The sequence below is a fragment of the Leptidea sinapis genome, chromosome 22, assembly GCF_905404315.1.
Source record: "Leptidea sinapis chromosome 22, ilLepSina1.1, whole genome shotgun sequence".
In the NCBI taxonomy this organism is placed as follows: Eukaryota; Metazoa; Arthropoda; class Insecta; order Lepidoptera; family Pieridae; genus Leptidea; species Leptidea sinapis.
The window spans coordinates 706,342-733,244 of NC_066286.1; the positions used below are offsets into that span (position 1 = coordinate 706,342).

Genomic DNA, 26,903 nt, shown 5'->3' on the forward strand with positions numbered 1-26,903 from the left:
CAAACTAGGTCTACTATAGTTTCTTTTCGCTCTTGGACAAAGAGATCGGACTCTCTTATACCATAATAATATTAATTTACAATAAAAAATTGAAAACACGAGAATGCTTTATGATCATTCAACAAAAAATCCCTACTTAACAAAGTTTCGTCTGTTTTTACAAATTTTATGTCGCCAAATTTTATTATGATTATTATTAAAGACAATTCGATTGAAGTAGAATTTTCAAATCAACCCACACGTGTCTCTAGAGCGCCTCAATAAAGCAAACATACATACATAAATTGATACACACATCCTCGCAGTCGGGGAAAGCAATAGACAGACGAACGAACGTTAAAAAGACTATGGCGATCAGTAATAGTTATTTATGCAACTGTTGTGTAATAAGGGGTATTAAAACACGAATGTGGGTGATAATAGTGTTACATGAGTATTTTAATACCTAATCATCAACAGTTGCATACAAGACTTTATCCACACCCATAATATGAATCCTCTATAAAAGATTCTGAAACAGTTAGCTCACTGCTAACAGTAAAAAAGCCAGTCCTATTAACCACTACGTCATCCAAACGAGTATTATAATTTTGTACTGAATTTCATTATCACTACACTCGTTTGGTTATTAGGACATTGGCTGTTTTAATGTTAGCAATAAGCTTTAGTTTTAGAATCTTTAAAAGAGGATTTAAAGCAATAGGTTGTAGATAAAGTTCGTTTACAACATAGAGTCAGAATATACTAGAGTGAAGATGACCTGACAGCCTGATAATGTGACCACTTATAGTTGGCAATGTGTGCGTTAGTGGTTTAATATGCAAAATACTAAGGCGCTAATGCTAAGCGTGGCTGATTGTTAACAACTTGTAAATTAAGATCGGTTACAGTGACAATAGATTCGCTTAACATTTCTACCTTGCTGCATCTCTGTTAGAGAAAGTCTCCTCTCTCGCACGCTTAGCTTGTTGAATTTTCTCGAAAAGCGCGCAAAAAAAATGCTGGGAGAGTTTTTTGCGCCACTTCTTCTCTCTCAGAGCGCCATTTGTTTCCGAAGCGGCAGTAGTGTCTTGTTTATTAGAAATTACATCTAAAAGAATTCTAAATGAATCAATTTCGAAAAAATAAATGCTTTTATGCCTTTATTGTCGAATGCCAGATATCAATATGATACGGGTGGTGGAATTCGGAATGAATGGGAGAGTTCATAGAGCACGCCACTCGCAAGTATCGTCGCGACAAAGCCATTAAAATTGATACCAAGGAAGCTCTGGTTCGAAAGTCATATTAATCAATGACACCAGTCACTTTAAGCTAACTTATATAATTATTATAGTGGGTGGTAGAAAGTGGACTAGAAACATTTTATATCTATTTATACAAATTTTTGATATACCTATATATTTATATTTTTAAGTAACAGTAATAATTTTAAAATCTTTAAATTTAAATCTAAGCTACTTTGTTGGTCCCCTCCTACAAATTGCCCGAACAGCTCTTTTCTGCTACACAAAAAGTGAAGCAATATCACCAGCATAACCATAATAATATTAGTTTTGGAACTTGTTACAATATTTCGTGGAGGCTTCTTAGCACTGGATGCCGGCTAGATTATGGGTACCACAACGGCGCCTATTTCTGCGGTTATGTGTAAGCATTACTGTGTTTCGGCTGAACGTCATCCTCGTGACGTCCCTTATTTAAAAAAAAATATAATGTGGTGAAATTAACTAAAATAAGCCAATCTTGCAGTTGAGTTTCTAGGACTTATTAGGACTACACAAATAGCCACCTTCTCCAAATAATAATAATCTTGTAGTTTCAATGTCTGTTATGGAATAAATATATTTTGCTGCGTATGCAGCAGAACTTAGTCTGCTCGATAAGCTGTCTTTATGAGGGCCCCATTGGTGTTTGGTATCTAGCGTTATTCGAAGAAAAACAACGATCATATATGGTATCAACTATAATGTTCAATTTCTCATTTTTAGTTTTCTGTACATTGATTGACACTTGTTAAACATCAGGTAAAGTAAATTTCATGCACTTAGTTTTATTACCATTAAGCAATAAGTAATTATCTTCAATCCAATGAACTACTTTAATTAAAGCATTTTTAACATCATAAGAATTTGGTAAACAACGTGGGCCATTCCTTCAACATGGGAGCCCCATTGTAATTTCTAATCCATAGTAATGCGGAGAAATATTACAGAGGTTTTATCACCTTTCCGTATAAAAAAAAAACTCGCATCCACAATTAATAAATTTCTTTTTCTTGCTATTTAACATTAGATCATCTGGTACATCTGTTCACTTTAAATATCAGTGAAGAGTTATTCGCAAACAATACTTCCTTATGCTTCCTATGTAGATAAGCAAGAGAGAACGGTCCAAGAATAGACCCTGGTAGTACCCCCATATTGTGAGGAGTCCCAAAGGATCTCCGTCCATTCAAGTCCACTCTCTGAATTCTATTGTTTTAATAATGCATGTAATACAGATAGTATATGTAGTAATGACGTAGTGACAGATAATCAGGAGGTCTACTCTAATTCAACGAAAAATGAAGTTTCGATTGAAGTTTCGGATGTTTCCTACTACGGTTCCATTCGTTTCGGAGTTTCGTTCCGAACGTCATTGCTTGACATTTCGAATTTATAAACCTACTCTAATTCATTTACATTCCGAATGAATATGAAGATGACAGCTGTTTGTTCGGAATTTTAACGTCAATTTGACGAGACCAAAGATGTTTTTCAAGAATGATATTCGTTTGTGTGTATTTGGTTGCAAATAATCGAGGCTGCTCTACGTGAAGAACATCAAGAAGCAATTAATTTAATATTAGTGAAATTCCCTACTTAAGAGTTTGTAGGAAATTACAGAATGTAAGTGGAAGTGATATTTACAGCAATTTTAATATTTTTAACAAAAAACAACCGAAATCAAAACAATATAATATGCACTAAAAAGTATAAAATAATTGCGTATTTTTTAAAATCTAATTAATTAATATAATTCTAGTTACGATTGTTGTCATTTTTGGAGTCGGTGTCATTTTTTTATTTTGTGATTTTTAGTGAATTCGAAGTACACTAACTAACAATTTGGCTAAATATACTAAATTTTTCAATGCAGCAATGAACGTAAGCGCTTCGTAATTTGATTACAGACAGTAATAAATTCTGCCACAGATTGCACCCTTACTGTAAGTCGTTAAGGAGTCCATTGATATTCGACTACGAAAATTACTTGGCCATAACTATGTTATGGTACATGACTTAAATAACCGGATACCATAAAAAAGATTCGGCCGTTACTTTATCATGGATTCCGTAATCAGAACCTAACTCTCACCAGTTTGAAGTATATCCTTTCCAATAAAAAAAAGAAACATTGAAATCTGAAGTATATCCTTTCCAATAAAAAAAGAATCATCGAAATCGGTTGGCGCGATATTGAGTTATTCGTAAATTTATCATCCACTTTTCTATACGTATGTATACGAAATTTAAGACTTTTATGGTTTTCTCATGGATGCCATTGTCAGATCTGGACCTAATTATAATGGCACCACACGGGGAGCACCAGCTTTCAAATAAAAAAAGAATTATCAAATTCGGTTCACCCAGTCGAAAGTTTTGAGGTAACAAACAATAAAAAAACATACCGACGAATTGAGAACCTCCTCCTTTTTTGAAGTCGGTTAAAAATGAATGTTACATAAGTTATGTATCAGGGGTGGTATTAATATTCCCGAGTTCACCGAGGATTCATTTCCTTTGTAGGAAATTACAAAATTTGTACTCTAGAGTTTGTACCTACTCTAAGTCGGCAATTTCAATAATATTAAATTGATTGCATAAGCGGCGTTGGTTTCTTCAATGTTTTTCACGTAGAGCAAGCCATTTTGCAACAAAATACACACAAACGAAAATCAAAAGGTAACATCTTTGGTTTCGTCAAATTGACGTTAAAATTCCGAACAAATAGCCGTCATCTTCATATTTTCGTTCGGAGCGTAAATGATTTAGAGTAGGTTTAGAAATTCGAAATGTCAAGCAATGACGTTCGGGACGAAACTTCGAAACGAATGAATTAGAGTAGACCTACTGAAGTACTAATTTGACATGTTTACATTGCGTCTGTAATACAGTCATTTTTGGTTGTCATACGTTTCTACCCAACGTTGGAATGAAATAGAACTCTTCAAATTAGTTGGATTAATATAATGTTCATTTCAATCGTTCACCATTCGTTCACGAATATTGTCTCTTGTCCCGAACTTCGTCGATGTGTCCGAAAGCAAAATAGAGTAGGGTCACTCCCGAAGCATCGTTTAAATTTCGTTCGTTTACGAAGTTTCGTTTCGGAGAAAGAGAGTAGATTTATGAAACAGTTTTGATAGCTTTTGAACCGATTCGAGATCTTGAGCTTGGTTTATGTTGGGCTTATGAAGAAATATAATTAACGTTCCATATTAAGTAGTTTATTCACATGTATACATTTTTTTTCATGGTTATAGATTATTTGGACGACGAAGCTTTTTTATTAAAGTTTATTAAACATACAAATAATTGTATTAATGCTTCATTTCTTTATTGCTTTAAATAGTTTTGAATTTCATTATAAAATAACTAGGTGATCCGTTTCAATACTTCAAACAAATTGCTTCTTGGTGGATTCTGCTTGCTTTTTACTGCTTCACAGTAGTGGTAGAACTTTGATTACCATCAGACGAACTACAAAATGGACGACGAAGATCGCAGGGTCCTGTGTGACAAAGTGGTCGACCGCGACATTTCATGCTAAAACGTTATAAATAATTATTATTCATGAAATAATATTTCGCCCTGCCAAGTTTTAGTTAACGAAGTAATAGTATGTGGTCTTTGGCGTACAATAAATAAATACGGCCTTTCAAATTAACTTGGTATGAAGTTATACCTCCGAATAAATCAATAATATGCAAAATGTCTATTTGTATTTTATACCAATGGTTACAACGCCACGGAATGATAAAGTATTAGTGAAAAACTGTCCTGATAACAGCATATCCAAACTTAATAAACTTGAAACAATGCATATGTAAAAAGATCGATTTAAATATATAAATGTGTATATACTAAGAGTCTCCTTATAATAAGTAGTCAGTTGTTACAACTACTGCAATGTCAGGAGTGTTGGTGGCATCGCAATAGTGCACGCTACTTTGAGACTGGCGATTGCATCCACAGTAATTCAGGTTGGCAACTCAGGCTTCCTTGGAGTGGTAATCTTAAGAGAGGGTTATAGAGACACACGCTGGACTCTAAACAACAAAGAACGTCGGACGCTAATACAGAAACTACATTTAATTGTTATAAATTAAAAGTTCTACATAAATATGTAGATAATATGTATTATCTTTACCATAATTAAGATTAATATTCCGAAATCGGCAGTGCCCCAGGAGCGCTATTATCAAAATCGAAATACGAAGTTTCGGTTGACAGATCTTACATTTTCCTATTACGAAAGTGTTTCAGAACCGAATATCGATAAGAAATTCGCGATTAGACATATTGTCTTTCGTTTACATTATTTCCGAATTAGCTTGACATTATTATCGTAACTACAACTTCGCTTTATATTGTTGTCTATGGTTCCGATACGAAATCCGTCCGCACTATTCTTTGGTAATAGGATTTCAGGGCACTAGGTTTTTCAGATACACCAAAACCGTATGCCGTATGGTACACTATTCTCTCAATAAGTTATGACTCTTATTTTGTTTACAAGATGATTTATTTCGCATGGTCTTATAGCTTTAATTATCTTATTTATAAGTAGCCTATTAATTCACGAAAAATAATACGCATTGACAGAACGCATCGCGCGCGCCAAAATTTCCGGGAACGGAAAGGTTTATAAGAATACTTACACACATATGTTACGATAAGTACTTCCATCTCTGCTGCAAACAGGCCGGTTTATAGGTGGGCACAGAAATTTACACAGCCTCAGTGATAGTGTATTTGCACAAGCAACAATTGCTAAAATCGATGCAATAACTGAAATAAAGATATTTATATATTATATATTTTATTATATGCCATATATAATCATTTATATATTATGTATAACTCAACTCATTTATTTTTAACTAGATGATGCCCACGACTTCGTCCGCGTAGTAAATGGGTTCTTAAAAAAAATAAGTACGTTTGGTATTGAAGATTATCTCATGTCCTATTTCAGTTCCGGTTCGCGTATTCGATCCCGTTCTCAACATATTAAATGAATCTTATTTCAAGGAAGATTGCTATGGCAATCTAAACGTAATATTGCAATAGTTATAGATCATCGACGTGAATTTCAGTTTTTTCGCAAATCCCACGGGAAATTTATTTTTCCGGGATAAAATATATGCCTATGTTCATATCAAGCTCAAATCGGTTCAGTAGCTCCGGCGTAAAAGCGTAACAACCAAACTTACATACGCATTCATAATATTAATAGGGATTTATTTTTTCTTGATGTAATAAATAAATAAGTACCTATATCAAGATACTAAGACTTTAAGTAATCAAAATTTATAACTGATTGGATTTGAAGGTTTCCTCGGTCATGTCGTGAAACGAGAGAAATATGGGTTGAAAGCACACTTGACATTCAACCATTTCAATGCACTGATTAAGGCAGATTTTGCCTCGAGACAGATAAATCGCCTCTACATCAACTAACACTTATACAAAATTATACACCTTTGAAAAATGCACCTTAGTTCCAAGTTATGTAATCAATCACCACGATAAGATAAGGGGCTAAACACGGACTAGTAAAAAAAGAAGGACTCCGCGCTGTGATATTAACAAGTGAAGCTCCTTTAACTAATGTGTGTGTAGTTACGGGGGATACCAGATAACATAAATTATGTCCCGTTATTAGTCATAGTATTATATATAAGCACATTACTTTTAATTCCGATTTTTTAATTTCTGATAGAGATTATTTCCTAAAAAAATATCGCAGGCATAGTATGAGTACATACATTAATTACATAAAAAAACTGTAACACCTTGAAAGTAAAGATTGGGGGTTTGATTCCTGTGCCCTTGTTTGCAGTATCTTTGTTTTAACTGATATAAGAATGACGTACTTACATTTCTTTTTTTTAAGAATACCTACACAAAATTCGTTCTTCAATTCGTTTGTTATAAGTACATTTTGGAGAACAAATAACTATGTGCTTTATAGTGATATAGACCAAAAAAAAGAGTAATAAAAACCTTTCTCTCTTGTGAAAGGTAATTCATTGATACTTTTATTGTATACTGGCATTGTTTTTACACGATTTCTCAATACACAGCAGTACTTTAAAAATATTTTAAGCGACGCAAACTGCTCCGTCAGAGAAGATGGCAAATGTCAAAATGGCAGCTGATCGGCTTGTAATAGTGTAAGTGTGTCCGTGGGGCTATGTATTTTCACGTTGACTGGATTGTTTTGATGTTTCACTGTTATGTAGGTGATATGGAGTCCTTATTATTTTACTCGTCCGTGGGGTTTGAGTATGAAATTGCCGTTTTATTATAATAGGTACTTCGAATTGACATAGAACCTTTTTTTTGATGAAACTTTTTTCACATGGTATCTATGTAGTGTAGTTCTTCGTTTAAAAAATGTGCAACATTCGATTATCAAGTTTCATTTGTTATTTTTTTCAGCTTGGACAAGAAAGATGGATACTTCGAAAATTCGAGTGATTTTTGAATACGAGTTCCGACGCAGAACTAACGCGGCAGAAACAGCTCCCCCAACATCAATGTTGTGTTTGGAGAGGTGACTGCTAGTGAACGCACCGTGCGATTTTGGTTTGAACACTTTCGTAATGGAAACTTTGAAGAATGAACCCCATGGAAGACGGATGGACCAAGTTGAATAACAATGAATTGAAAGAGATGTTGAAATCCGATCCGAGCCAAACTAACCAGGAATTAGCAGAATGGTTTAACATTACCTCACCAACAATATTGATTCATTTGCATAAAATCAATGAAATAAGAAATATGAGAAATGGGTGCTCCATGATTTTACTGATATGCAGAAAAAATCACGTTCTAAAGGTTGTATTGCCTTGTTGAATCGATTCAGAAATGAAAGAAATGTTACATGTGATGAAAAGTTGATTTTTTATGATAACCGTAAGTGAAAAACGCAATGGCTGTCCCCAAGTCAGATCCCACAACAATGTACTAAAGCAAAACGTACCAATAAAAATGTAATGGAAACTGTTTGGTGGTCTCCATATGGTGTTATTCATTATAGCATTCTACGACGTGGTCAGGCAATAACGGCAGATGTGTACTGTGCCGAAGCCCGAACAATGATAGCAAAACTACCAGTGAAAGAGCTCCGACTCATAAATGGATTTTCACCATTATTGCTCCATGATAACGCGAAACCGCATGCAGCAAGAGTAACCGTTTTAACTCTACAGGAGCTGTAATTAGAAACCATTCATCAGCTCCGTATTCGCCAGACCTTACTGCAACGCACTACCATTTTTTCGTGATTTGGACGATTTTCTACGTGATAAAACGTTTTCTTCTCAGGATGCCGTACAAAATGCTTTCACACAGTTTGTCGAATCTAGATCACCAAATTTCTATCGCAAAGGCATAAATGAGCTTCCTATTAGATGGCAGGAATGTATAGATAATACCTAATGTTAACTATTTTGATTAAATAAATATGTTAAATTAAAAAAAAACTTCTTTCAATTTTTCTGTACAAATCGGCAATTACATACTTTAACCCCTAATATTAAGCGAATAAATAAAAATACTGTTGAGCTAGCCAGCACTGAGTGGCGAACACAATAGTTCAATATGTGACGGCGTTACGGGAACGAATAGAATCTGGATTTTTTTTTTATTTATTAATAATAATAATAACTAAACTAGTTTTCATCAAACTTATACAGTTCCCTTATTTAGAAGATACTTTATCTTAAATTGACATATATGGTTAGATAAATGAATATACATACATTGGTAATATATTAGAATAAAATATCAAAATATTGTGAAATTTTAACAATACGAGTTTAACACACAGACGCAATGACTAGATAAACTCCTTGCTTAAATATAATATAAAAAAGATTTAAACTGTTCCTGGTAATTATTTTATTAAAACTTTTTCTCTCTTCTCTCTTCGGGGCCAATTGTTGGCAAGTTTTGACCTTGTTTCGATTGCTAAATGGCATCTAGGCGAAAACAGGAGAGGCATCAAGCATGGGTCAATGGGATCATGATCAACTCCAGCGAAATTAATAACATAAAAATTTAGGCAGGTGCCGCAAATCTTTAATAGCTGAGGCCAATGACGTTCTTTACATATAGACATATCATTCGCAGTCTGACAGTGGAACGGCAAAATTGTGCTTAAGGACAATATAAGCACACTTTTCTATTTAGTCGTGTGTTAACTGTGTGTCAATCAACAAGCCAAAGTGTGCTATAAAAATTGCTTAAATAATACATTAACGACTCAAAAAAAGATGGTGTGACTTATCATCGGTAAGGTTATTTTATTTATATAAGATTGATATGCAAAAAGCATAAGTAATTTAATAAATCGAATATTTTTTCATTTAATATGGTATTAATTATTGACAAGTCCCAAGACAAGACCCGTTTGTCAGAATGAGACAGATGAAAGGACACAGTCAGAAATGAAAACAATATAGTCGCTCTTTTTAACCGATTTCAAAAAAGTTGTAGGTTCTCAATTCGATTTTTTATTTGAAAGCTGGTGCTTCGACGTTTTATGTTACTAGAATTAGATCTATAAATTAGATTGTATAAAAATATGCAATTATTGTTATACTTTTTAGTGTTTATTATATCTATAGGTTTGGAATAGTGTTTTAAAGTCGGTTGTTTATTTGTCAATTTTTTTTAAAGGCCTAGTGAACAATGATTAGCAATATTGTATTTTGTGTAATGTGAACGGCTTACTAGAATGTGAACGCTTACATATAAGTGCTATTTACACGTTATCACGGAAGTATCGTTACCTAGTGATAATTGATACTTATTTACATCGCAAATATGTATAAGTTAATATTTTTCAGCTTTCCCGTACACGAGATAATGAAAAAAAATTGGCGCCATTTGGTAGCAAAAGAGAGATTTGAAGAAATTTACAAACAATATGAGCATATTTATATGTATATCACCACTAAACGATTTAAGTTTTTTGGATTTAACTACATTTCAAATTTGACAAAAGCTGTGATACAAACAGATGTTGATGTCCGCTTACTCTACATATACCAAAAAGATACCCTGGAAAAGATATCTAAGTCTAAAAGACAAATTAAATTTAATTCAAGGAACTCAACATTTAAATAACCACTTTAACTAATTATTTTATGTAAATAAAAATATTATATTTGAGTATTAGTTTATCTCATTAAACCTTACCTTAACTAATTAAATCCAAATCACTTTAGAACGTAATGAAGTAACAAATATAAACTCAAGCCAATAAATTAACATACAAACTTTCCCCTTTACAATATGAGTGTTATTTTTGATTAAAAACGTAAAAAGCCTCCGACTGAACAGATCTTGATCGGAAAATGGGACAGGCTGACGAACGTTAAAGTTATAGCAACCCACGTTTTTGTCTGAATTTAAAAACTGCTACTCCACTGATATCACTGTCCAAATCGGGTTCTAAATTATATAAAAAATATGCAGCTGATACTGAAATAGTGTTTACATTGCGGCCTATTGACCAATTATATTTTAAACAACTGGAGTAAACGCAGAAATGTATAGCCATAGCAGTCGAATGTTATTATGGTAGCATGTGCCATATTTCGGCTTTCATTTTGTATGAGGTGCATTGTCTATATGTTTAGAACGCCATTGGCTGAGGCAAAGAAAACCACATTGGCAGAATTTGCTACGGGCACGCCTTCCTTTGACCCGTGTGTTTTAGTATGTAACTAAGTCTGTCCAAGAAAACTTCGTTTAATTGCAATTCCGTCATAAAACAAGCTCGCTTTATCTCCTGTAGTACCTGAATGTTAAGGAAAGGCATACCAATGTCAATAATTCGCTTTTCACCTTGGTCATCTATAAATCAAGCTGGACCGACGGTATACCGCCCATCCGTGCTAAGAACTAGTGCTTCAGAGCTTATGTCCGACCTTACCCGCTTTTTACGGCCCTCCTACTCAACCTTATAGACTTCTATACGGGAAACAGTTTAACATCACCTGGTCTTAAACAGGCATAAGGTTGGATCCGTCAAACTACTAACATATTGTAACAATTTTTAATTATTTATTATAAAAGTTATAAAAGTAAATGTAAATGCACATCAATTTTTCAAATTCAAATATTTTTATACAAAATAGTCTGTCGGGTCTGCTAATAACGATATTATAACACTAACTAAACACTTGAAATTTGGTTGGTATATTCCTTTCGCCGATAGAGGTCAGCTGAAAATTCCACCCGCAAAAGTTTTTTTTAATTATGAACAGAACAACTCTGTCTGTCGGGTCAGCTAATAAAGATATTATGATGCCAACACTTACTAAATATTTGAACTATTGATACGAAAAACAGTTCTCGACTGGCACAAGCATGACGGTTGGACCAGACAGCACTTACTTCGACGATATTTATAACATTAATTATTGTGGAAATTGTATAAATAAAAGAATGAAAATGAATTTGAAGATATTGCTCCAACAGCGGAAAAGAAATTACTGGTACTTACATAATAATACCCTCATGGCTAATGGTTATAACTTCTCCTATTGACTTGAAATACAATGAAGAAATATCTAGAAGAGTATTAGACTTGGAAAACTACTTCGCTTGCCTTATATAGATACCGCATTAGTAAGTTAGTATATCTTTAATTGGTTTTTCGAAAGTCATTATATTTTTATATTTTATCAGTAGATAACATATTATTATTCAGCTTATCGGGCTTCCACATTAGAATATGTTAAAGTAAAAAAATTACTAATAATATTTTAGTAAAGAAAAGTATATCTTGATTAAGGGCAACATTTTAAAATAGTGAGTTCTTTTTGGTTGATGCCGAATTTTGGACCATCTATGAGCAGTCGCAGCCGAACTTACATGAGTGTATTCAACTTGATCATAGTTAACAGCGCTTAGGTCTTGCTAGGTGCATTCGAACTAGGGATATCTTAGAGAGTTGCAGTGGCAGTAGAGTTTCGTTTTAGAGAAACATCATCAGCCATCGGTGAAGTCAAAAGAATATTGAACATAATGGAGCAGGCGCTAGAAGAAAATAAATATTTTACAACAGTATTTAGATATGGCGCAAGCTTTCGATAAAGTGTGACGTGAAGGAAGTGTCATATAGAAAGTAAGTAACACTTTTACTATCAGGTAGTATATAATCTTGAATCATATCCTATACATTGAGTATTTAGATCCAGAAAAGATATTGCATTCTCAGATGTGAAAGAAATACTAGCTGGAATAACACAGGGTACAGTCATAGGTCTGGTTCTCTTTTTATTATATAGCATATTTCAGATCTAAACAACTATAGCATTGCAACTTTTGCAGATGAAATTGCTGTGATGGCCAGGCCAGGGCATACGTACGAAGATATAATTTTAAAACACAATCAGTCATTAACAGCATTTATAATTGTAAAAAAGAAGCGTATCCAACTTAATGGAAAATGACGTCGAGCGATTAATTACATAATCGCTCGACGCACGACCTAAGTCTCTAAGAATGGAAGAGGATATTATAAAAAATAAACCTCGTGACCAATATAAGTCGATTGGAAACACTGCATAAACAAAAAGATATCCAAACTTTTTACAATAAACTAGTCTAGTAATGATATACGCTCTTTTCTGGGCCCAGATTATACTATTCTGGTCCATTCTTTGACCGGCTAGGAGTCTTTTTTTTATGGAATAGGAGGACAAACGAGCGTACGGATTAAGTGATCATCGCCGCCCACATTCCTTTGCGACACCAAAGGTATCACAATCCACAGAGGAAAAACATAAACTAGTTACATAATAATTTTTAAAAAGATTTTTATAAATAAATGAATTACTCAGTGTTCGAAAAAAAAAACAATGGAAAGTATTGAAAAAAGAGTACATTGCACAAGCTTTAATTACCTAGACAGAATTCCATAGTTTTTTTTCTATTTTTATAGAAAATTTGGTTGCAGTTCAATTAGGCAAGACTAAATTATTTTATTTTTATTATACCCGCTCATTGTATGAATTTTCATATTATGTTATGAAAAGTAATTATAATTATATAGGTATTCCTTATTAAAAAAATATAGGTTCCGGATTTAGTAATTACCAACGTATCATATACTAAAACCACAGAAGAGGGATGGATACCTACGTCTTGTACCACAACAGCGCCTATTTCTGCCGTGAAGCAGTAATGTGTAAGCATTATTGTGTTTCGGTCTGAATGGCGCCGTAGCTAGTGAAATTACTGGGCAAATGAGACATAACACCTTACGTCTCAAGGTGACAAGCGCAGTTGTAGTGCCGCTCAGAATTTTTGGGTTTTTCAATAATCCTGAGCGGTACTGCTTTGAAATGGGCAGGGCGTATCAATTACCATCAGCTGAACGTCCTACTCGTATTCATAAAAATGTCTAAAACATTCTCCAAAACACTTTGCATTTTATGGTTTAAGTATTATTCCGATCGGTTCAGTAGTTTTGCAGTATAACCGAAGCAAAAAACTATTTATTACTATAATAATAGCTGATAGTTGACATAGACTCTGACGTCACAGAAATCCCGCCCAAAATGGCGCGTCTGAATAGCTGAAATATTTTGCCCGTAAAGAATGTTTATTTTTTATTTCAGAATGTTCTTATCAATAATTTAATGTGCATGATAAGTTTTAGGATCTAAAAAATATAAATATAAATATTAAGTATTTTCAATAATCATGCATAAACCCTGTATTTACTAATTAAAGATCCAAATTCAAACCCACACAGTTTTCAGACTTGTTTTCATTGTGCGATAATTGTAAAATTTGGTTTTTAATCAATTCTTTTAATTTCTATATTGTTTATTAAATAAAATGTATCTGCTAAGGAAGTTGCGAGATATTCCCAATACAAGTGTCCTAAGACAATTTACTGGGAAGTCTCAACCACTAAAAGTGTATATTCGTAATCTTTAAAATAAACGAAATTTATTATCATTATTAAAAAAGTATGACATTTTTATAGATATTATTACAAAACTGTTACTGGCTCTGAATTTTATTTTAAATTCGTATATTTTGTTTTATGTAAATTGGGTATTGCTTATAATTAATTTTATGGAAATTTTAAAGTACTACCTATAATTGTTTGATTACAAAATTCCGCCTAAATATATTCGTAGTTGCTATGCAATATTGAATAGTTAGGAAAACGATTGTGTTTTTAATATAATTTGCAAACCAAGTGTCTTAACGTCTTTATAGGGTTCCGTAGCCAAATGGCAAAAAACCAAACCCTTATAGATTCGTCATGTCTGTCTGCCTGTCCGTCCGTATGTCAAAGCCACTTTTTTCCGAAACTATACGAACTATACTGTTGAAACTTGGTAGGTAGATGTATTCTATGAACCGCATTAAGATTTTCACACAATAAAAGAAAAAAACAATTAATTTTGGGGGCTCCCCATTATTGGAACTGATTTTTTTTATCAAATCTATATAATGTATCTATCTCTATAGTATCTATGGATAGGTTTTCAAAAATGATATTGAGGTTTCAAATATCATTTTTTTCTAAACTGTATATAATTGGAAGTGTCTCTCGCGTTCTAAGAATAGCTTAGAACGCGAGAGACACTTCCAAATTGGTAAAAATGTGTCCCCCCCCTTGAAACTTCTGAAATAAGTGAAGCGAAGATGAACTGCGAGACTTCTCGGAGAACCAGTAGAATGGTGGAGGCAGGCAGATAAGGAAGTACTCTGCGCGTGCAATGGAATCTACATGCCCTCTCGCTCGCACCTGCAGGTACCAACTATAAAAATAGTGATTTCGACCGTAAAACAGAGAAAAAACCCCGTAGAGGCTGCTTTTTGTAATCAGATATCTCTTGAACCCCAGCACTAACAGCGGTGTTTTCTAAGAACGAAATTAGGTACCTAAAATAAGCTTTTCATGGATATAGGTATCATTAGTGTTGAGTAACTTTGCCCATTCTCCTTTAAATTTCATTCATATTCCCTATTTCCTTTAAAATGACGCAAAATTTATTCAAACAAACATAAATGTTCACTAGTACGCTGCATACTCCCTCATTTATAATAAGTTTTATCAAAAAAACCTGCAGATACCTGCAGAATTGAGCAGTGGGATCTTGTACTATTAGGGGTTTTATAGATGTGATGGTTTCGGAAGTTTATCCAACTTAGATTTCATTTCCTCAACACTTTCCAAGGGACCTAGAGACGATGTAACTCCCATGGAATATAGTCATCATAACTTCCTTTTTACCCTGTCGGCATGGTCCAAGCATCGTCCTCTTGCGGGGACATACTGAATCTTGTCTGTGGAATTCTTAGCGAGCCTTTAGCAAGGAATCTAATGTTATCGAGTGAAGTGCACTTTACGAGTAGTATTTACTAAATAACCTAACCGCACAAAATTAACATCCAGTTAGTGAACGACTTTCTATTGATTAGCCCATAGGATTACCTATGTAACACTTACAGAATGGTTAAGCCACACATATTTTGACTGAGACATAGCGTTTGTAGAGAATTTAAGACTAGGATTCACCCAGAACGGTATACACTATGTTGAGAATTAGAGTCTTGGCTCTAAATAATCTGATCTTATGGCTGATATTCTCGTTGAATACCAGATGAATCACAGGAGCGTTGTCGACATTTAAGGAAGATGTACGCCCTTTTTGAAGGTACCCATGTCATATTGTCTCGAAAACACCGTACAAGGAAGCTCATTCCACAGCTTTGTTGTACGTGGAAGAAAGTGGAGGAACATCCACTCACCCAGATGGTAAATATAAAATTTCATTCTAATTTGTGGTATGTCGTGCGAAAGCTCTTCGGATTACTTTCCGTGATAGGTGCGACAAGTGATCGAGCCGTTCACAGAGCTCTGGATCACCGACAATTCAAATAACTGTGCGTTGCGCGCGCTCAAATGCTTCGAGCTGATACTGTGGTGCGCCAGACCAGAGATGCAAGCAATACTCCATGTGTAGTTCTTAATGACGCCCAGGTTCTGTGAAGCCACTTTGGCTTTGCCTTTCGGCCGATGACCGCGGAATTGGCAATCGCTCGAGATTACGAAGCCCAAATCAAATCAAATCGTTCGAAAAATGGTTCGTTTTACCCCGTTGATTGAGAAACTTTGTGTCTTTTATCGAATACAAGTGTCTTCCGGCTCTGGTCAAGGATTTCCCGAGCGAGACCTGCATGCATGGCCCGTTTATAACGCATCACAAGTGATATCGTCTGCATAGAAAGGTATATTACAGGTGACTATTGTGCTATCGCACACAGCCTCTGGGAACTCAAGCGTTCAAGGCTTCTAGTTGGAGCAATAACCGTCGACATTAACCTTTATGCTGCGCCCAATTAGTGTTAGCGTGAGAGTGAGCATTTAGAGTTTAATAACTAAACAAATTATTGTTGCTTGATTTATTTATTGTTATACATAGTTTAGAAATTCATTTAAATATAATACGTAAAATACTTCAAACACAAAGTGATTGACTTTTTATTGGCTTCATGATGGTTTCTCTGTGCTGCTTACTGCTTCACAGTAGTAGTAGTAGTAGTAGAACTTTGATTGTGATCAGAGGAACCAGGAGGTCGACAGTATCCTGGGTAATTAAATGCTCTACCGCGACACTTCATGCTAAAAATAATAAATAATTATAATTCATTAAATAATATTCAATGCTATTTGCTATAATAGCCTGTTAAGTTTCAGTCAACGAACTAATGATAGTTGTCATCGACGTACAATAAGCAAGTAGACTCACAATCATGCTCAAAAATTGCCCGAAGCAAAACTCTGCCTCGATAGATAGGCAGAGTATTAGTGAAAAACAAACATGATAACAACATATCCAAGCCTAAGTGTTGGTGGCGTTTTAAGTGGTGTTATTCTTTACATAATATGTTCAATACTTACATACATATATTGCGGTACGTACTTCCATCTTTGCTGCAAACAGGCTTAAATTTAGGTGGGCATATATGTGTACACAACCCCAGTGGTAGTGTATTTACCCATGCAATAATTACTAAAATCGATGTAATAACTGAAATAAACATTACTTTTTTTATAATATTCATATTATATTTATGTCATTTCTATACCTATATTTAATTTACTTTATTTCATGCAGAAATCTTCGAATACTTAAATTGTAAGTCATGGAACACTCTAATTATTTGAATTTGAGTGTTCCATCGGACGCGTCGTGACATGACGAGCAGGACGTTCAGCTGATGGTAATTGATACTCCCTGCCTATTACAATGCAGTGCCGCTCAGGATTCTTGAAAAACCCAAAAATACTTAGCTGCACTACAATTGCGCTCGTCTCCTTGAAACATAAGATGTTAAGTCGCGTTTTCAAATTTAAATTCGAATATTTTTATTCAAAATTGGATGTGATATCACCCATTCCAAAACGAATGCCTCAGACCTGAGAAGAATGGGCGCAACAAACTCAGCGGGCTTCTTTTTTATCTAAAAAATATGTTTAGAAAGTAAAATTTTACATTTAAACTTACTATTTAATAGCCCTAGGGCGGTCGCTCCATTCCCAATCTGTGGTATTATTGAGAAAGGCATTTATCTTATACTAAACTTTACCACACAAACTTTTTATAAAAATTCTTTTGAATAACGTAATACTTTTGTTTTGAACATTTTCAGGGATCTTGTTGTAAAAGCATATACATCGCCCCACAAAAGACTTACTAACTCGACTTAGCTGAGTAGTAGGCATTATAAGTTTATGTCTGTTCTTGGTATTACCATTATGGTTATGACAGTTTTTTATCAAATTCACTTATGTGACTATGAACATAAATTACATTATCTAGAATATATTGAGTAGCAACAGTCACGAGGTTAATGTTTGCCCAGTAATTTCACTAGCCACGGTGCCCTTCCGACCGAAATACAATGCTTACACATTACTGCTTCACGACAGAAATAGACGCAAGAAGTAGAACGCAAAAAATCCCTATCACTAAACAGGAAAACCTATGTATCTTCATTAGAATGCTGTCTGGGCACTATCGGCTAATCGAGTACCTGTCGAAATTAAAACGATATAGTTTGCAGATTTTGCCTTCAGACCGATAAAATTTCAATTCGAATCCTATGTAATTACACCCCACTAATTCATAAGCTTACAGCACTTTTGATAAGTGCACCTTAAGAAAATTTATTGAATTAGGCGTTACTTTGCGGAAATCCATAATTATACAAATGTTTTAAGTTTTCTTTAGTGTTAATTCCGCCAATATTTGTTTTTAAAACAATTCGATACGTGTTTCGCCTCTACACGAGGCATCCTCAGGACGTGTTGTCTCGCCAAAATCTGGCACGAGACTGCGCCAAAATCTGGCACGAGACTGCGCCAAATTCTGGCACGAGACTGCACCAAAATCTGGCATGAGACTGCGCCAAAATCTGGCACGAGACTGCGCCAAAATCTGGCACGAGACTGCGCCAAAATCTGGCACGAGACTGCGCCAAAATCTGGCACGAGACTGCGCCAAATTCTGGCATGAGACTGCACCAAAATTTGGCATGAGACTGCGCCAAAATCTGGCACGAGACTGCGCCAAAATCTGGCACGAGACTGCGCCAAAATCTGGCACGAGACTGCGCCAAATTCTGGCATGAGACTGCGCCAAAATCTGGCACGAGACTGCGCCAAAATCTGGCACGAGAATGCGCCAAATTCTGCCACGAGACTGCACCAAAATCTGGCATGAGACTGCACCAAAATCTGGCACGAGACTGCGCTAAAATCTGGCACGAGACTGAGCCAAAATCTGCAGCAGACTCGTGCCAGATTTTGGCGAGACAACACGTCCTGAGGATGCCTCGTGTAGAGGCGATACGCGTGTCGAATTGTTTTAAAAACAAATATTGGCGGAATTAACACTAAAGAAAACTTAAATCATTTGTATAAGTGCACCTTAATTCCAATTGATATTTTCAATCACATCGACAAGATATTAAGCGATCAATTAAAAATGCTGCAGAGCTGGATGATCAGCAATGAGTGGCGTGACATAATAGTTCAATATGTGACGCAGCAGTACTAGAATTAATAGGAACTAGTCACCCAATTAAATTAGTTTTAATCAAACTTATACAGTTTCCTTACTTAGAAGATATTTAATCTAAATGTAATGTGAATGAAATATACAAATATATCAAAAGATAAATTAGTTCTTCCTTAAACAGTTAAGTGTGATCATTACTCCGTAACTATTACAGATATCAAAAAAACTTTAAACTGATATCGAAAGCACGTTATGTTATCAGTTAAATAACGTCAATGATTTTTTAAAAACCAAACGAGAAGTATCCAAATTTTTGATATTAAAAACTCCCATACATTTAGTATAAGATAAACAGAAAGGTCATTCTATCGTGCAACAAGGATGTCACTTCACATTAAATGTTATTCAATAAAAAGGTAGATTTATTTCTTAAACTTTAATAAACAGCTTCCTTTATTATCAGTAGTAAGCTTAATTAATGTTTTAAAATAAGGAAACTAAAAACTTTTTACTAATCCCGTACTAAAGGGAGTGCTTACTATCAAAATTTTGTATACTTCTCTTTAGATTTTTAAAAAGTTTTTCATGTCATTTTACTGATTAGGAACGTACTTTCGATGTCTGTCTAAAGTTTTTTGATATCTGTAATAGTTACGGAATGGTCAACTGGTTACATTAAACTTTTACATCCTGTATATATACATACGAGATTTCCAACTATGTATTGACTCAACACGATATTATCTCTGGAACCATATGGCGTATTGACTTTAAATTTGGTAGGAATATTCTTTTCGCCGAGTAGAGGTCAGCAAAGAAGTGATTTAACGAAATTCCACCCGCAAGAGTTATTTTTATTATGAACAGTGTCGGGTCAGCTAATAAAGATATAATTCGAACATTAAATAAACATTTGATTAATAATTAATGCAAAAAAGCAGTGTTCTAAATGACTGCCACGAGTATTAGGCTTGGACCAGACTGCAATTACTTGTCAGAATATATTTATAATATTTATTATTGTAGAATTTGTAGAAATAAAAGAACGAAAATCATTTTGAAGATATTATTCCAACGGCGGAAAAGAAATTAATGGTACTTACATAATAATACCCTCATGGCTAATGTTTGTAACTTCTCCTATTGACTTGGAATACAATGAAGAAATTTCTAGATGAGTATAAGACTTGTAAACCTACTTCACTTGCCTTATATAGATACTGCATTAGTAGGTTATTATATCTATAATTGGTTTTTTGAGTAACACATCATTATTCAGCTTATCGGGCTTCGAAATTAGAATGTTTTTTAAGTAAAAAAGGCACGGATAATAAATTTTGTAAAGAAAAGTATATCTTGACTAAGGGCAACGTTTTACATTAGTGAGTTCTTTTTGGATGATGCTAAATGTTCGACGTAGAGAGTTGCAGGAGCAATAGAGTTTCGTTTTAGAGAAATACAATCAGTCATCGATATAGTCCATAGAATATTTAACATAATGGAATGGGCGCTAGAAGAAAAGAATAATTGTACAACAGTCTTTAGACATCACGCAAGCTTTCGATAAAGTGTAAAAGGAAGTATCATAAAAAACTAAATAACACTTTTCCTATCAGTTTGTATATAGTTTTGAATCATATCCTACACATAGAGTATTTTAAAGAAAAGATAATGACATCATCTCAGAAGTGAAAGAAATACAAGCTGGAATTACACAGGGCACAGTCTTAGGTTTGATTCTCTTTTTATTATACAGCTGTAAAAATTTTAGAGCTAGACAATGACCATTGCAACTTTTACAGATGAAAAATCTGTGATGGCCGGAGGAAATACGTAAAAAGATATAGTCTTAAAGTACAATCAGTCATTAACACCATTTTTATTGTAAAAAAGTAGTGCACGCAAATAAATGGAAATGTGTATTTAATCGCTCAAAGCACAACCTTAGTTACTAAGAATGGATAAAACAAGTGATAGAGAAATATAATGATTTCAACAAGTCACTATAATCTATAACAAAAAAAGACGTGTGGCACTCGGGGACTGCCGCGGTGAAGCTATTGCATAGCATTTTTTATCAACTTATGCAATTATAATTATTTATTTATTTTATTTATGCAGTATTTAAAAAAAAATAAAAAAAGCAAACGGGAACTGAGTAAAATTTAACTTGCAAGATTTGATTACAGACAGACAATGGGACATGTGAAACTAAATAAAAATGCTTGTCATAATAATAAAAATTAAAAAAATGTGATAAAAAGGCTCGAACCTGGGACCTTCTGCACAACGAGCATATGTGATAACCGCTGTTCCACGGCAACTGTAAAAAGCGTGCCGAAATATCTATATACATCTAGTAAGTAAGTGTTAGGTTATTTCTAGATTCGGTCCCCACGCTTAAGGCCCGCGATAGAAGCTATGCAATAGCTTAAAATATTTTGTAAGCCAAGTCAGTCTAGAACAACAGGGCCAGATATACTGACCTGTAGAGGAAGTAAGTAAGGCTGTTTTTCTGGGCACTCAAGATTATACTATTCCGGTCCATTCCGTGACTTGCGAGTCGGGACTTAAAGCCGGTTGATATCTATGTCTGGGGTTACATGAAATCCCTAGTTTACGACAACTTGCCAGTGTCTTCCGTGGAAGAACTCAAAACAAGAATTCAAAACGCAGCAAATGCCATGCGGAATAATTTGAATACTTTGGTAAATTGTTTTTAATTAATTTTATGAAAATTCTTAAAAAACGTGATCGATAAGAAAATTTTTATTCTATAAAACAGATGGTAGGTAGATATAGTCTACTTTAGAGTCAAATTATTTCAAAGCTGTAATAGATTTTCAATTCAAATTTCATTGGTTATATGACGTAGTTAATTCATTTATTATTTCAACAATGTTTGTATTCTAGCAAAAGTTTTGCTTTATTCAAAATGCTTGGCGCAGGTGTCCGCACGTGAGTAGTTTAGTCATAGAGACGCTGACATTTTAACAGCTGTGTAAATGTAATGTATCGGTCTTACCAATAAACTTGGTATAAAGTTATACCTGAGAATAAACCAAGAATATGCTTAATGTTTAGAATTAATAGACTTTTTATGACACTAAAATGATTGGTTTATTCGGACGTATAACGCTTCCCACCTTTATTGAGTTTAAATTCCACATTGTCAATAAATATTAATTCAAATAAAATTTTTGTCATAAAAATAATATTAATATTAATTGTCTGGATTTGATCAGACCTTTTGCCGATAGACAAATTGGAACACCTTAATCATATATAACATTATGTATTAAGTTAGATGCACTTTTAAGCATTTTGAACGTAAAATATAGAAGATAATTCCCTCAAATATGTGCGAAGGGAACGATGACTGGTCTATACGTCATCTCGTGAACGGGCGCTGCTTGTGGTGCCAGGTCAACCTGTTATAGTTAATAAATCATTGTATTTGTTGGACTAATTATGTTACATATAATCACGACAATAATGTTCACGAAGCATCTTTACACAAAAAATGAATTCAGGCTCAAAAGGTTAATGAATCCAATATACGATAGTACATATTTATACAGTTTATTTTTTATAAATTTTTATGAAATCATTTGTATTATTTTAACACAATTCATATATTGAATTCAGCACCTAACAAACACATGGTGAAATTCGGTAATTTATATACAACTATATACTGACTTTTCAAAAGCGCATAGCTTAAGTCTCATTCAATAAAGTTAATTTCACTTTTACTTTAAGAATAATTTAGATCTGTTTAAGTACTTCTTCTTATTAAATAATGTTTTAATTACATGCAATTTTCTATATTGTAAGCAATCAATTACTTTTTTCTAACATACATTTTGTTGTTATTAATTTCTAGAGCAAGAATATGGTGCAAATATACAAAATATGTGTTAAAAAGATACTTCCTACTATTTCTTTACCAACATGTTAATATTAACAGCACTTTCAATGAATAGTGGTCTTATAATATTAACGTAGCAGTGCAGCTGTGGAGCGAAGCAGTGAAGTTGCAGTTAAGTAATATAATGACTGTATCTACACCCATGCTTTAAAACCTCTCTGAAACAGTTAGCTTATTGCCAACTTTAAAACACCCAATGCTCTAATAACCATTACATGATCCAAACGAGTGTTATAATGTTGTACTGAATTTCATAACAACATCCCTGTGTTTTTTTTCGATCCCTTCATGCGCAAAGAGTTTCAACAAACAGCCACATTCTTATTGCTCGATGCATGGTATCTGTATGAATTTCAAAAAAAGAACATTTTCGTTTACTCGCTTTCCACACTACCAGAACGTGGCGCGCCGTAAAAAAAAGTAGGTTATTCGAATCCCCGCCATTTTTTTCGATATTTTTATTGTTTTGTTTGCAAAAAATGAGCGATTCATTTTAAAGCTGTATATTCGAGTGAATTTTAATTATTGCACCATACAAAATGTAAATTACTACTAAAATAAATAATTGTTTCATTAATACTAAGTTTATTTGTATATAATTAGTAATGAATGATATTAGGTTACTACTAGGACTGGTGTTTTAATGTTAGCAGTAAGCTAACTGTTCCAGAATCTTTTAGAGGATTCATATTCTGGGTGTAGATAAAGTCTTGTATGCAACTGTTGATAGTTAGGTATTAAAACACTCATGTGATACTATTATCACACTCGACTTCGCCTCGTGTGATAAATCCACATTCGTGTTTTAATACCCCTTATTACACAACAGTTGCATAAATAACTATTGCCTACTCTAAGCAAGCAGAAATTAAGTATTATTAAATTAAAATTAATTATAACAATTCTTATGTCTCAAGGAGACGAACGCAGTTCTCAGTGCTCAGAATTTTTGGACTTTTCAATAATCTTGAGCGGCACTGTATTGTTATGGGAAGGGCGTATCAGTTACCTTCATTTGAACGTCCTGCTCATCTCGTTCCTTATTTTCATAAAAAAAGTAGCTATCTTAAAATGGTATATAATTTATATCAACCTAACAAGCCCATATCAAACGTGGAACGACACTATAAGTTCAGCAAGCTGTTTATGCATCCCTGACTAAGCACGTAGCGTCGCAGTGACTGGGTCCAATTTAGAAACTTTGTATATAAAATATAAGCGGCTGTATAAACCTATACAAAACTAAAAAAGGTTCACCATACTTACTTATAATGCAATAATTATAAACATAAATTAAATTTAAAATTTAATTATTCACGTCTAAACAAAAATTAAGTGAACAACTCGATGTAATTTCTTTAATATTGTTTAAAATAAAAGTTATGTTATTTGAAGGTCATATGACAGCAGTACGAATAAATTTGTTATCTCATTGTGATAAGCGATCGCCATTTAAATATGTATCACCAGTATAGCTAAAAAATACTTATTGTAGTCATAGTTGCAGGATGTGAAATAGTTTTCACAAGTTGTGAGGAGAATAAGTAAAATATAGTCGATGACAAAAGGAGACTGCCCATTTTTTTTTCGAAAAGGAGTACAAACGAGCGTACGTGTCAACTGGCGTTGAGTGATCACCGCCGCACACATTCTCTTGCAACAACAGAGGAATCACAGAAGCGTTGCCGCCCTTTAAGGACGGTATACGCGCTTTTTTTGAAGGTACCCATGTCATATCGTCCCGGAAACACCGCACACCGAAGCTCATCCCATAGCTTTGCAGTACGTCGAAGAAAGCTCCATGAAAACCGCGCTGTGAATGTGCTCCACACATCCAGATGGTGGGGATGATATCATAATTTGTGGGGTGTCGTGCGAAGGTGGAATTCGACGGCAAGAATCAGGTGAAACAGCAGCTCGTCGGAACACTACCTCTCCACGCAACGCCAAGTGATGCAGCCGTTCACAGAGCACTGGGTCCCGGACAGTTCCAACGAGCTTCTCTGCGTTGCACGCGGTCAAATGGATCGACTTGATTTTATATATAAGATAGTTATTTCTAATCAGTGATAACTAACATAAAATAACATTACTAACACAGTAATAAGTTAGTTAAATAATTAATGTAATTAATAATTGGGATATCTTATGGCAGTTCATAAAGTTGGTACTACAGCAAGTTAACATATCAAGCTGACAAATGTAAATTCCACTTATAAAAGAATGACTGACTTGAACGTCATATTTTTTTTAATGTTCGTGGTCGTGGTGAAGTTAAATATTAATTCATTTTTCATTATGTATAGCATACATTATTATATTAATCTGTAAATGCTTGAACGCATGCAAATTGAAGTCATTTGTTAGCCCGTCTGTGTAATGGCACAACTTTTGAGCTAGCTTTAACGAACTTACTTTAGAGTGACTATAAAGCAGCTTAAATGGATTTTTGGCCTCTAATAAAACATTGAAGTTATGGCAAAATTATAGCCAGGAATTAATTATGAAATTTATAGGTTGAATTTGCTAAAGTAGTCTTTGATTTGAAATATTATAATAATACTAGCTGACCCAGAAAACGTTGTATTGCTATATAAAGTAATAAAAAAATATTTGGGGTGAAAAAAGTAGATGCAACCGATTCTCAGACTTTTTCGAATCCAAATTTATCGTATTACAATTATTGTAAGTATTGATCTATTGCCATCTTGCAGCCCTATAGCGGATTGTGGATGAAACAGAATAATATAAAAACCGCGATACAAAAATAGGTTGATCGTAGAGGGCTGAAATTTTAGTGCTGTATGTATTTATTATCATAAAAAAATAAAAACGAAAAATTACGTGCAAAAAAAAAAATAGGGGTGGACCATTAACAGTTAGGGGGATGAAAAATACATAGTAGCCGATTCTCAGACCTACTGAATACGTATATAAAATTTGGTAAAAATCAGTAAAGCCGTTGATCCAGCAAACGTTGTATTGCCGATATTAAAATCGCGATACAAAAGTAACTGTTGATCGTAGATGGGTGAAAATTTGAAGTTGTATGTATTTTTTAATGCTGACTCAACCAAACAAATTTAAAAAAAAGTCATAAAAATAAAAAATAAATTCGTGTGTAACCTTCCCTTAACATTTAGGGGGATAAAAAATAGATGTTGTCCGATTCTCAGACCTACCCAATATGCACTCAAAATTTCATGAGATCAGTCAAGCCGTTTCGGAGGAGTTCGGTTCCGCATACCGTGACACGAGCATTTTATATATTAGATATTTAATTTTTATTAGTTATAAATTATACAAATATTATTTTATTGACACAGCATTAAATTAAACAGAAATAAGTAATGATTTAAACTGTATATTTTTTTAAATTTTGAATTAATTATAAGTTAAAATATTTGAAATATAAATATATTTTAATATAGTTCTAAAATCCTTATTATTAAACTAGCTAACCCGACAGACGTTGTTCTGTATATCTATATATATAAAAATGAATTGCTTCGTTAGTCTCGCTAAGACTCGAGAACTGCTGGACCGATTTGGCTAATTTTGGTCTTGAATTATTTGTGGAAGTCCTGAGAGACAGAACAACGTCTGTCGGGTCAGCTAGTAATAAATAAA

At 33.9% G+C, this 26,903-nt stretch overlaps 2 long non-coding RNA genes across 2 annotated transcripts; both read right to left on the reverse strand.

Moving 5' to 3' along the window:
* Window positions 1-4,476: 4,476 nt before the first annotated feature.
* On the reverse strand, window positions 4,477-11,934 carry LOC126971038 (uncharacterized). Its single transcript, XR_007730784.1, has 3 exons — window positions 11,791-11,934; window positions 5,927-6,056; window positions 4,477-4,811 (listed from the first exon to the last, which is right to left on the reverse strand). It is a non-coding gene; the product is annotated as an uncharacterized LOC126971038 (long non-coding RNA).
* Window positions 11,935-16,706: 4,772 nt separating this feature from the next.
* Window positions 16,707-20,566, reverse strand: LOC126971039 (uncharacterized). The gene is made up of 3 exons (XR_007730785.1): window positions 20,446-20,566; window positions 17,221-17,350; window positions 16,707-16,941 (listed from the first exon to the last, which is right to left on the reverse strand). It is a non-coding gene; the product is annotated as an uncharacterized LOC126971039 (long non-coding RNA).
* Window positions 20,567-26,903: the final 6,337 nt, after the last annotated feature.